We start from the raw sequence: 13,829 nt of genomic DNA, 5'->3' as shown, positions 1-13,829 counted from the left end.
GCATTATAATTTCTTTAGGGAAAACCGTTGGTTCAATTTTACAAGCAGAGGGAGGAAAAGGAAGTCTTAAATTCTGTGGAAAAGGCTGTCGATCCCAAAGCCACTTTTATATCATAGTGTGATTGTGAAACTTAAATTGTAATTGTACTACAAGTAAAAACATTCCTAAAATAATACTTTCTATAAAAGTTACTCAAAAAAGCCAACATCCTGTTGACTCCAATGTTATTTGAATACTATTACACTAATTGTAAGGAAAGAACCCCACCCTTCTTCTGAAGTGAAATAGGCCTCCTTCCCTCCCGCGGGATTTCACTCTCGGTTGGAAAATAACATCTCAACTAATCAATCTTTGTCAACGGAGGGTGTATGTACGCTGCATGAGGGCCCAAATGAGAACTGCAAGTGTGCTTTCTTCCTATGCCACATTCTGACCTTCCAGCCCTCACCATCACTCTTTGTGTTTCCCTCTGGGGTGAGGGGCACATCCTTCATCAAAGACTGGATGGGGTCTGAGACTCATCGATACTAAAGGATGAGTCTTGGGGTGGGTGTGGAGAGCAGCTCAATGGGGGAAACCATTCTTTGGCATCTTGAGTTTTTTTCTGATTATGTTCTAGAAGTGATACTGGGTGGTGGTGTATCACCATGGTGAGCATGGTCTGCCTTCCCCCACCAATTCTGCTTTTGTTGGGTTGTGTTCCTGGTTCTCAGTACATCTCCCGGGGGACTGCTGAGGGGGGCCATCTTTTACAGTCAGAACAGGTATGATGGGCAGTGCCAAGGACAGTGAATACTCAGCACATCTCCCAGCTCCCCAGAACACACACAAAAGGAAAACCTCGGGAAGGAGGGGCCAGGTGAGGCAGGAGGGCGTCCTGAACCCTGTGGGCCAGGATGAGACCTCCTCTCCAAACCAAGCAGAAGTAGGCTCAAATCTGGCACTTTAGAGTGCTCTGTGTGGAACACCCTGGGATCCTGACTGTACTAAGTAGATCCCAGAAGTTTAGGTCATCTTTAGCTTAGAGCAAATACACTGCCTTCTGAGGAAAACCATTTTTCCCCTTATTAGTAAAAAACAAAAAGAAAACCAGTCATTAGTTTACACATATTTGTGTTCCCTTTGTTAAAAGGGAAGGAAGTTGAAGGAGGGCTGTCAGGATTTTTTCCTTTTATTAGGAAAAAATCCTGACAGCCCTCCTTCAACTTCGTTCTCTCCAACCTTCCAGCCCCATTCTTTCTGAGACGTACATGGAAACCTCTTAATTAACTTTGGAAGCAGTTCCAGAATCAAGAGACCTAGTGCCCCAGTGATCCTTGCTAAGCAAGGACCTGTTTACCTTTTAAACTTTCCTCTTGACCTTTTAATAAGCTTTCATCAGTGTAAGTAATTTCTGCATCTCTTCACGGACAACTCAGAAGCTGGCAGGCTAAGCGGTATGCGGATAGACTGAATTCAGCGGCACAAGCTGGTAACGTGTTTATCTATAAAATCTCAACTGTGAGTTCACGTCTGTGGAAGACAAACAAGCAAGCAAACAAGCCATTCATCTAAGAACAGGCAATGCTTTCCAAGTTCTTCATTGTGATGTCCGCGCGAAATTGCATCTTTATTAGTGTTGCCTGCCCCACCTCCCAACCCTGCCCTTGCTGGGAGCTGCTGGGGAGCTCCTGCTGCCTTAGCCCAGGTATGCTCTCTGCTCCCTCTCGGACCTCAGCTTCCTCCGGGACATTGCCCGCTCTAGGAAAGTTCTCTCGTCTTTTGCAGGCTGGTTTGGAGGAAACCCCTGAGTAAACCGTTGAAGCCACATGGAGAGTCCTCAGCCCAAGCAGTGACCTCAACTCAGCAGATAAAGATTGCCCTCGGTTTCTGAGAAACCGCCTTCTCAAGTTCTTTTTTGGCAGCCCCTGGCTTCCCCCCGAAACTGCTGGCCGCTGTGCACAGAGCCAACAGCTGGAACGTCTCCGGACACACACAAGAAACCCAAGAGGAGTAAATAGCCCAGCCTCCGGGGCGAGCCAGGCCAAGCTCACGGGTCAGGGCCATTTTTAAAGGGCTGTCCAGGGCACGAGGCTCTAGATACCACCTTCGGCAGAGCAGGGACCTGGCTCTGCTGCCGCGGGCGGTTCCTGTGCCCAGGCGCTCAGTGCAGCCCTTGGGGAGCGGGGGGCTGGGTGTCTCCGCGGTTCCAAGGGGCCCCAAAGCCCGGCAAAGCTCGGTGAGTGCTGGGAGCGAAGGCTTGGGGCCTGAGGTGGGCGGAAGAGGGCTCTGAGGGCAGGGGTGTAGGTGTGAGTACAGTCTGGTGATTTTGCACCTGTAGAATGCCCAGACTCTAAGGCATTTTGCAAATTGAGACTAGGTTCTCAAAGGTTAGACTCTGAATCGGAAAGAATCTAATAGCAGTGCTATTCGATGTGTCCAAGGACAAGTAGCAGCTCCATCCCCTGCGACCTAGTTAGAAATGCAAATACATGGGCCCCACCCCACACCTGCTGAGCCTGAATCTCTGGGACGGGGCTCAGGATTGTGTGTGTTAACAAGCCCTCCTGGAGATTCTAATGCAGCTGAAGGGTTTTTCCTTTTTTAAACATCTTTACTGGAGTATAATTGCTTTACAATGGTGTGTTAGTTTCTGCTTTATAACAAAGTGAATCAGCTATACGTGTACATATATCCCCATATCCCCTCCCTCTTGCGACTTCCTCCCACCCTCCCTATCCCACCCCTCTAGGTAGTCACAAAGCATCCAGCTGATCTCCTTGTGCTATGTGGCTGCTTCCCACTAGCTATCTATTTTACATTTGGTAGTGTGTATATGTCAATGCCACTCTCTCACTTTGTTCCAGCTTACCCTTCCCCCTCTCCATGTCCTCAAGTCTATTCTTTATGTCTGCGTCTTTATTCTTGTCCTGTCCCTAGGTTCTTCAGAACATTTTTTTTTTAAGATTCCATATATATGTGTTAGCATACAGTATTTGTTTTTCTCTTTCTGACTTACTTCACTCTGTATGACAGACCCTAGGTCCATCCACCTCACTACAAATAACTCAATTTCGTTTCTTTTTATGGCTGAGTAATATTCCATTGTATATATGTGCCATATCTTCTTTATCCATTCATCTGTCGATGGACACTTAGGTTGCTTCCATGTCCTGGTTTTTGTAAATAGTGCAGCTGAACTTTGATAACCACTGACTTAGAGATCAATTGGGTCTAACACTTGGGCCCCTCACCCCATGCAAGAACTCCCAAATAAATAGCAATTGGTGCACAGTGAGTCATAAGATGTTAGATATTGGGGTAGATTCAGATACAGCATCATAAGAACTTCGAAACACTTATGGTTTGCGGGAATTTCTACTCTGTTTCAAACTGTGAGCTACCATCTCTGAAATTTCCTCAAAACATCATTCATCACTTTAACACACATTCCTGAGTTTCTACTATGTGTCAGGTTCCAAACAAGGTTCTTTCAAAACCAAGGAGGGAGTTATCAGGTCTTAAAATCTCCAAACTGGTGGAATATTTTTTCTTTAACCAGGATCTTTGTAATTTGATGTAGTGTTTCATATCTCATTTTTATTTGTTTTTTTTGGCATTTAAGTCCTCCTTCTGAAGTTAATCTTTGTTATTGTTGTTAACCCAGAATGCCAGAATATTTTGGAAGAGATGTCTTTAGTTTGTGAGTTCTGAACAAAATCTTAAAAAAAAATGATTCACGTTGGCAGGACATATTTTTTATCTTCTTTGATCTTCCTATTAGTTTGCGTAATACAAAGTAGAATTTTACAAGTAGAATAAATAGGGATCCTGAGATTTCTTATGAATCAAAGTGAGAGAGAAAATTTGTCACCTTCTCTGATGAACCCGATGCCAGAGCTAGCTACCTCATAGGAACTCTGAGAAGAAATCTGTTGTGTCCCCAGAAAGGGAAACCTGTAGAAACAAATATGGGTGCCATGTATACCCAAATTATGTGGTACCTCATTCTCCAAGGTTCTGAACAATCTGTACAGATGAGGCAGGTTCTTCTTCACTGCTGAGAACCTCACTCATGAAATATTCAATGATGAAGTTTCTGTGAATGGTTTGCTGTCAGTTGTGTTTTGTGTTATTCTTCTCCTTTGGTGGCTTAATTTAAATATTAAGTCTAAATCCACTACTGACTCATTCTGAGACTCTGGAACAAATGCTCTGTATATTTCTCAGTTTTCCACTCTTCAGTGGGTGGATGCAGGATGTTTGGTTTTGATGTGGCACTTGCCAGCATTATTCCAAAGTAATATATCACCCCAGAGTTCCCCACCTGGTGTATAGTTACAATTTGACTCTTTATTAATAATATGTTGAAGAAGAGAAAATGCTTAATGCAATGATTATATAATTAATTATGTATGCACATTTTAAGTTAAAACATCTAAAATGCTTTTTCACAGATTTCAAAGGCTAACTAAATTCTCTTTGAAAACAGCTTTGGAAATGTTGGTAAATTTGGAAGCCATTTCTAAGAATGTCATGAGCTTGTGAAAATAAAGTTTGCTCCTGTAAATGTTCCTCAGAATCATGCCTGCACATGCTTGTTCATAAGTACTCAAAAAGTATATACTCAGTATCCTTCTGTAAGGAAGTATAAGATTTACAACATATGTCTTGTTTTCATGTTATTTTATGTTGTGATTTTCTTCCTTCAAGTTCAAATCACCTTCCAAAAGGGAAGACTTTCTAATCCTGGAATATTTACCTAGAACCCTTTAGCTCTAATAGTGGAGGACAGAAATTCACTTGAGATGTGTACTTTTCATGGCATTGCAGTTTGCTTTGAGGATGCCCCTCTCTATCTCATAAGATCCTGATCCAGGTCCTCTCTGAGCAGGTGCAAAGGAGGAGGAGGTAGGCACTGAGCAAAACTGGGACCTAAGATACAAACAAGATGCATGCCTACCTTATCAGGAAGAGCTAGCTGGTGATGCATGTGGCAGTTGCCAGCATTTTTGTCACTCCTGTCAATCCCCATTGCCTGATGGTACTGCCCTAGATTCCTCTGACTTGTTTGAATTCTGATTCTTCAAGCCACTCTTGGGGGCATACTGCAATTCAAGACTAGGTCTCTGAAAAGCCACTGTAAAATTCAACATTATTTGAAGGGCCAAGATTATACCTTGAGCCTTCTCCCTTAGTATAATTAACTAATTGTTATCTTGGATAATAAAGGACATGAAGAGACCAGAATAGTGAGAGGAGGGCCTTATAAACGTAGTGTAGGACAGTGGAGAGAATATCATCTTTGCAGTCAGAGAGACCTCAAGTTTTGGGGCAAGGTGTACCACCTCTCTGAGCCTCAGTTTCTTCATCAGTAGTATGGGCATAATTACAGTGCACAAAGACCTACTTTTCTGCTGGGTCATCCACATTCTGTGTATATTTCATTGGCTAACGTTTGTTCCAAAGGAGATTTGGAAACGTGTTTTTGTAGCTGAGCATGTTTCCCATCCATCGATATAGAGGTTCTGTTGATAAAGAAAGAGGGAATATTGGGTAATGGGTAGGCAACTAGAAATCTCTGCAACATGGATACAGGACAAGAATGGTTCTTTGGAGAAGAGCAAGTGACAGTGATTGTGTTGGGTACGTGTGTGCATTGAGGAATAGAAAGTGAGAGAGAAAGTGTGATAATAAGGCAACTAGGTGGCTTGAGGATGTTCCAGTCAAGCAGACAGGCCCTGAAATAGAAACACTTTGGGCATGATATTGTAGTAATAATGATATCTTGGTCTAGGTCTTGAAACAGTTTATTAAAATAATTATATTTAAATCTCACAGTAATCCCAAAGGTTTTTTTTTAAAGTAAATGTGTTTATTACCACTTCATTAATGAGGAAATTGAGGCTTAGAATTATTTAAAATTAAAATTATTATTATTTGCCCAAGAGCACATGCCCAGTTAGTACAGAGCTACCACAGACCTTAGCTTTTCTGATACCCAGTTAATCTCCTTAATGGAGAAGGGACACGTTATAGAAGAAATTAGAGAATGAAGATGACTCTGCATACTTTATTTTAACCATTGCAATTAGGTAAGAAAAAAATTTGGAAAGAGGGAGATAACATAATAAAAATTTTCAAAGAGCATAATGATTTAAGAGCTCACCTACCTGGGAGCAAATCAACATTTCATCACTTACTAGCTGTGTGAACTTTGGTAAGGTACTTAACATCACTATCTTCTTCTGTCTTATGGGCAAGTGGTAGTACTGACCTCACAGACATGTTGTAAAGATAAAGACAAAGAACAGTGGACTGACACATAATAAGAAATATGTAAATGTTTGCTATTCAAGGTCGACCATAGCTAAGAGAAACAATTAAAAATTAATTGAGTTAATTGAGATTGCTGACTACAAAATAAATCCAGAAAAAAATCAGTAGCTTCTCTATAAAGTAGTAACAAACAGCTAAAATATAATGAGAGGAAAATATGTGTTCTCAATAGCAATAAACTACAAAATAGCTGAGAACCATAAATGTGAAATGTGTAGGACCAACTTCTGTTGGATCCTAACTTTACTCCCCTTGGGTTGTGCCCCAACTCACCACCCACCCCAAACACACATTCAAAGGCTGCACAGAAAGCCGAAAACACCCAGTGTGGGTCTTATGCAAAGATACTTTCAATAAAGAAGGAAGCATTTGTTATATGCAAAACAAAGGTTAAGAATTATTCTAGGAATGGACTTTCCTGGTGGTGCAATTACTCAGCCATAAAAAGAAACAAAATTGAGCTATTTGTAATGAGGTGGATAGACCTAGAGTCTGTCATACAGAGTGAAGTAAGTCAGAAAGAAAAAGACAAATACCGTATGCTAACACATATATATGGAATTTAAGAAGAAAAAAAAAATGTCATGAAGAACCTAGGGGTAAGACAGGAATAAAGACACAGACCTACTGGAGAACGGACTTGAGGGTATGGGGAGGGGGAAGGGTGAGCTGTGACAGGGCGAGAGAGAGTCATGGACATATACACACTAACAAACGTAAGGTAGATAGATAGCTAGTGGGAAGCAGCCGCATGGCACAGGGATATGGGCTTGGTGCTTTGTGACCGCCTGGAGGGGTGGGATAAGGAGGGTGGGAGGGAGGGAGACGCAAGAGGGAAGAGATATGGGAACATATGTATATGTATAACTGATTCACTTTGTTATGGGGCAGAAACTAACACACCATTGTAAAGCAATTATATCCCAATAAAGATGTTAAAAAAAAAAAGAATCAAACTGCCAATGCAGGGGACACAGGTTCGAGCCCTAGTCCAGGAAGATCCCACATGCCACAAAGCAACTAAGCCCATGTGCCACAACTACTGAACCTGCACTCAAGTTCCCACAAGCCACTACTACTGAGCCCCTGTGACACAACTACTGAAACCTGTGTGCCTAGAACCCATGCTCCACAACAAGAGAAGTCACTGCAATGAGAAACTGGCACACTGCCAGGAAGAGTAACCCCCTGCTGCCGCAACTAGAGAAAGCCTGTGTGCAGCAACGAAGGCCCAATGCAGCCAAAAATTTAAAAATATAAATAAATAAATTTTTAAAAAGAATTATTCCAGGAAACAGAAGAAAATTACTCCAAACTCTAAGGCATTAGAGAAAACAGGTTTTGTAAGAAAAAGGCTCAAAGAAATGCAAGAGATAATGAAAGGCAAAGCCAAGAAAAGCACAAAAGGAAAATAAAACCATTACAAAACCCAAACCCAAGTTAGAAACAGCTAAATATAAGTCGACCCTGTGGAAAATTGAGTTTTGACTTAGAAGACAGTTTTGGGAAAAATTTCACAGATTGCAGAGGATAAGGACAGAGGGAGAAAACAGGTTAAAGAGCGTAATAGTGATGGAAAACAAATAACAGAGAAACAGTATAGGACTATGTGGACTTTCCAGGAAAAAAAAGATTGAGAGAGAGAGAGAGAGAGAGAGAGAGAGAACAAAAGGAGGTGAAAATAAATATAAAATATATTGCATTTCTTTGATCCCAAACTATCATTAATTTCAAGATGCACCATTGATTTAAAAACAGTTTTCATGAGAATAAAAGGAAACAATAAATTATTAAATGAACATGTTACTTACAAGTTATTTCTCAGTTTGAGAAAGACTAAGTGTGAAAAAAATCTTTTAACTCAAGAAATGAGTAATTAGATTAAAACTTTCCCAAAGTAAAAGAATATCTGAATTGGCAGATCAAAAGTCCCATTATGTTCCAGAAAAATGAAAAACAAATAAAGATTAGCATGGTGTTATTGAGGATAATGGATAATCTATCCAGGCAGAAAAATTAAAAATAAATTAGTCTAGCCATGTGAATTATCTCAGTAACATCAGATTCTGGAAGACAATACTCAGTGACAAAGAGCTAAGAGGGAAAATGAAATGGATGAGACCCAAGAATCTATAGCCACATTCTATATATGGCTTGTGTTCTATCTCTGTTAGATAGTACTGATTTAGATTGCTCTATATGGCAAGTTGTAAAGGTATCAGAAATACATTCTAAGTGTTGCCAGACTTCAGTATATATAACAATCCTTTGCTACTTAAACTGTTTTCAGAGGACTAGCATTCTTTAGGGGCTTGTTAAAAATGCCGAATCTCAGAATCCACTCCAGAGCTAATGAATCAGAGCCTGTGTTTAAAAAAGATGCCTAACACATGTATACAATGGAATATTAGTCATAAAAAGAAACAAATTTGAGTTACATGTAGTGAAGTGGATGGACCTAGAGTTTGTCATACAGAGTGAAGTAAAAGTCATAAAGAGAAAAACAAATACCATATGCTAACACATATATATGGAATCTAAGAAAAAAAAAGGTTCTGAAGAACCTAGAGACAGGACAGTAATAAAGAATCAGACATAGAGAATGGACTTGAGGACATGGGAAGTGGGAAGGGTAAGCTGGGACGAAGTGAGAGAGTGGCATGGACATATATACACTACCAAATGTAAAATAGATAGCTAGTGGGAAGCAGCTGCATAGCACAGGAACATCAGCTCAGTGCTTTGTGACCACCTAGAGGGGTAGGATAGGGAGGGTGGGAGGGAGATGCAAGAGGGAGGAGATATGGGGATATATGTATAGCTGATTCACTTTGTTATAAAGCAGAAACTAACACACCATTGTAAAGCAATTATACTCCAATAAAGATGTTAAAAAATAAAATAAAACAAAATAAAATAAAATAAATGGAATACAGAAAAATAATTAATTAAAAAGATGCCCAATATCCAGATAAAACTATAAATCAAAAAGCTACATGCAGCCCTATATTCATAGCATCACTATTCACAATAGCCAAAACATGGAAACAACCTAAATGTCCATCGACAGATGAGTGGGTAAAGAAGATGTGGTATATATATACAATGGAATACTACTCAGCCATAAAAAAGAATGAAATAATGCCATTTGCAGCAACATGGATGGGCCTAGAGAATATCATACTAAGTGAAGTAAGTCAGACAAAGACAAATACCGAATGATATCATTTACATGTGGAATCTAAAATATGACAAAAATGAACCTATGTATGAAACAGAAATAGACTCACAGACATAGAGAACATACTTGTGGTTTCCAAGGCGGGGGGAGGGATGGAGTGGGAATTTGGGATTAGCAGATGCACACTATTTTATACGATCCATTTTATACAATGGATAAAAAACAAGGTCCTACTGTATAGCACAGGGAATTATATTCAATATCCCATGATAAAGCATAATGGAAATGAATGCAAAAAAGAATGAATATAAATGTGTAACTGAATCACTTTGCTGTACGGCAGAACTTAACACAACATTGTTAATCAACTATATTTCAATAAAAGAAATTAAAAAAAAAAGATGTCCAGGTAATTTTTGTGCATATTAAAACTTGAGAAACACTGTCTTTTTTTTTTTTTCTTTTTTGCGGTACACGGGCCTCTCACTGTTGTGGCCTCTTCCGTTGCGGAGCACAGGCTCCGGACACGCAGGCTTAGCAGCCATGGCTCACGGGCCCAGCTGCTCTGCGGCATGTGGGATCTTCCTGGACCGGGGCATGAACCCGTGTCCCCTGCATCAGCAGGCGGACTCTCAACCACTGCGCCACCAGGGAAGCCCCCCGGGAAACACTGTCTTAATTAACCACTTCTTAAAAGTCACCCAGCCCAGCACTTCCTAAGTGATGTGTTGCAAGGACTGTGGATTGTGCTGAGATACTGCTCTCCTTAGCCTGGGGTGGTGGGGTAGAAGGCCTTGGCCCTAAAGAACGTTGTCATTTTCTGTGTATACTATGATGTATAATTTTGCTGTCCAATTAGGTAACCACTCACCGTATGTGGTCATTGAGCACATGAAGCGTGATGAGTCTGAGCTGAGATGTGCTATACGCATAAAATATACACCAGACTTTGAGGGCTTAGTATGAAAAAAGAATGCAAAATGTCTCATTAATAATTTTTATATTGATAACACACTGAGATTATAATATTTTGGATATGTCAGGTTAAGTAAAATATATTATATAATTCCTTTCACCTATTTCTTTGCCAATGTGGCTACTAAATTTTTTTAAATTACTTATGTGGCTTGCATACTATTTCTACTGGATGGTGCTGATCTGGTCAAAAAGAAGAACCAAAATAAAGAACCCAAGCATGTATGTGGACTTATAGAGTGCATTAATTCTATTTAAACCTGGAAATAAATTTGAAATAATGATGGCACTGGGATCACAAAGTAAGAATTAATATCCTTGTGAGAAAAGCAGCAGTATAAAAAAACCTACAATTTAAAAGATATTTCCTGGTAATAGATTGGGAGACTTCCTTTGTCCTTACAAAATGGAGCAAAAGAATAAAGAAGAGGAAGGGAATGTAAGCAGACTAATTTATTTTAACATCTTTACTAGAGTATAATTGCTTTACGATGATGTATTAGTTTTTGCTGTATAACAAACTTAATCAGCTATATGTATACATATATCCCCATATTCCCTCCCTCTTGCTTCTCCCCCCCACCCTCCCTATCCCAACCTTCTAGGTGGTCACAAAGCACCAAGCTGATGTCCCTGTGCTATGTGGCTGCTTCCCACTAGCTACCTATTTTACATTTGGTAGTGTATATATGTCCATGCTACTCTCTAACTTTGTCCCAGCTTACCTTTCCTCCTCCCCGTGTCCTCAAGTCCATTTTCTACATCTGCATCTTTATTCCTGTCTCCCCTAGGTTCTTCAGAACCTTTTTTAGATTCTATATATATATGTGTTAGCATACGGTATTTGTTTTTCTCTTTCTGGCTTACTTCACTCTGTATGACAGACTGTAGCTCCATCCACCACACTACAAATAACTCAATTTCATTTCCTTTATGGCTGAGTAATATTCCATTGTATATATGTGCCACATCTTCTTTATCAATTCATCTGTTGATGGACATGTAGGTTGCTTCCATGTCCTGGCTATTGTAAATAGTGCTGCAATGAACATTGTGATACATGACTCTTTTTGGATTATGGTTTTCTCAGGGTATATGCCCAGTAGTGGGATTGCTGGGTTGTATGCTAGTTCTATTTTCAGTTTTTTAAGGAACCTCCATACTGTTCTCCATAGTGGCTGTATCACACACCCTCACCAGCTTTATTGTTTGTAGAATTTTTTTGATGATGGCCATTCTGACCAGTGCGAGGTGATCATTGTAATTTTGATTTACATTTCTCTAATGATTAGTGATGTTGAGCATCCTTTCATGTGTTTGTTGGCAGTCTGTGTATCTTCTTTGGAGAAATGTCTATTTAGGTCTTCTACCCATTTTTGGATTGGCTTGTTTGTATTTTTAATATTGAGCTGCATGAACTCCTTGTAAATTTTGCAGATTAACCCTTTGTCAGTTGCTACATTTGCAAATATTTTCTCCCATTCTGAGGGTTGTTTTTTCTTCTTGTTTACAGTTTCCTTTGCTTTGAAAAAGCTTTTAAGTTTCATTAGGTCCCATTAGTTTCTTTTTGTTTTTATTTCCATTTCTCTAGGAGGTGGGTCAAAAAGAATCCTGCTGTGATTTATATCATAGAGTGTTCTGCCTATATTTCCCTCTAAGAGATTTATAGTGTTTGGCCTTACATTTAAGTCTTTAATCTATCTTGAGTTTATTTTTGTGTATGGTGTTAGGGAGTGTTCTAATTTCATTTTTTTACATGTAGCTGTCCACTTTTCCCAGCACCACTTATTGAAGAGGTTGTCTTTTCTCCATTGTATATTCTTGCCTCCTTTATCAAAACTAAGCTGACCATGTGTGCATGGTTTTATCTCTGGGCTTTCTATCCTGTTCCATTGATCTATCTTTCTGGTTTTGTGCCAGTACCATACTGTCTTGATTACTGTAGATTTGTAGTATAGTCTGAAGTCAGGGAGCCTGATTCCTCCAGCTCCATTTTTCTTTCTCAAGACTGCTTTGGCTATTCGAGGTCTTTTGTGTTTCCATACAAATTGTGAAATTTTTTGTTCTAGTTCTGTGAAAATTGCCAGTGGTAGTTTGATACGGATTGCATTGAATCTCTAGATTGCTTTGGGTACTATAATCATTTTCACAATGTTGATTCTTCCAATCCAAGAACATGGTATATCTCTCCATCTGTTTGTATCATCTTTAATTTCTTGCATCAGTGTCTTATATTTTTCTGCATACAGGTCTTTTTCTCCTTAGGTAGGTTTATTCCTAGGTATTTTATTCTTTTTTTTTACAATGCTAAATGGGAGTGTTTCATTAATTTCTCTTTCAGATTTTTTATCATTAGTGTATACGAATGTAAGAGATTTCTGTGTATTAATTTTGTATCCTGCTACTTTACCAAATTCGTTGATTAGCTCTAGTATTTTTCTGGTAGAGTCCTTAGGATTCTCTATGTATAGTATCATGTCATCTGCAAACAGTGACAGTTTTACTTCTTTTCCACTTTAGATTCCTTTTATTTCTTTTTCTTCTCTGCTGTAGCTAAAACTTCCAAAACTATGTTGAATAATAGTGATGAGAGTGGGCAACCTTGTCTTGTTCCTGATCTTAGTGGAAATGGTTTCAGTTTTTCACCATTGAGAATGATGTTGTCTGTGGGTTTGTCATATATGGCCTTTATTATTTTGAGGTAAGTTCCCTCTATACCTACTTTCTGGAGGGCTTTTGTCATAAACTGTTGTTGAATTTTGTCTAAAGCTTTTTCTGCATCTATTGAGATGATCATATAGTTTTTATCCTTCAAATTGTTAATATGGTGTATCACATTGATTGACTAGTGTATATTGAAGAATCCTTGCATTCCTGAGATGAACCCCACTTGATTGTGGTGTATAATCCCTTTAATGTGCTGTTGGATTCTGTTTGCTAGCATTTTGTTGAGGATTTTTGCATCTCTGTTCATCAGTGATATTGGCCTGTAGTTTTCTTTTTTTGTGACATCTTTGTCTGGTTTTGGTATCAGGGTGATTGTGGCCTCATAGAATTAGTTTGGGAGTGTTCCTCCCTCAAGCAGACTAATTTTAAAAATCTTTTGTTGTTGGGTATCATAAATATTGTTTCATTTCTGAGGTTGATGAATTTAGAAATGTAAGTTAAAACATTTTCTTTACAAGTAATTTTACTTAGTTTGCTCTAAGTAAAAATCTGATACATTTTCTTCCAAATTAGTGATTAATATAGGAAAAGTAGAAAAAATGAAAACAGATGATAAGGAAAAACGTTAAAAGAAACAGTAAGGAAAAGTACAGGATATTATATAAAATAGAGTTGACAGAAGTAAGC

General features: G+C 39.1%; 1 protein-coding gene across 1 annotated transcript in view; it reads left to right on the top strand.

The window, feature by feature from the left end:
* Window positions 1-2,116: 2,116 nt before the first annotated feature.
* COL6A5 (collagen type VI alpha 5 chain) overlaps window positions 2,117-13,829 on the top strand; it is a 154,968-nt gene continuing 143,255 nt past the window's right edge. The window contains 1 exon segment of the mRNA XM_060011480.1: window positions 2,117-2,219. The gene's annotated coding sequence lies outside the window, so the exon portion shown is untranslated.

This window comes from Delphinus delphis, chromosome 4 (genome assembly GCF_949987515.2).
Source record: "Delphinus delphis chromosome 4, mDelDel1.2, whole genome shotgun sequence".
Lineage (NCBI taxonomy): Eukaryota > Metazoa > Chordata > Mammalia > Artiodactyla > Delphinidae > Delphinus > Delphinus delphis.
This window is presented reverse-complemented; position numbering and strand designations above follow the sequence as displayed.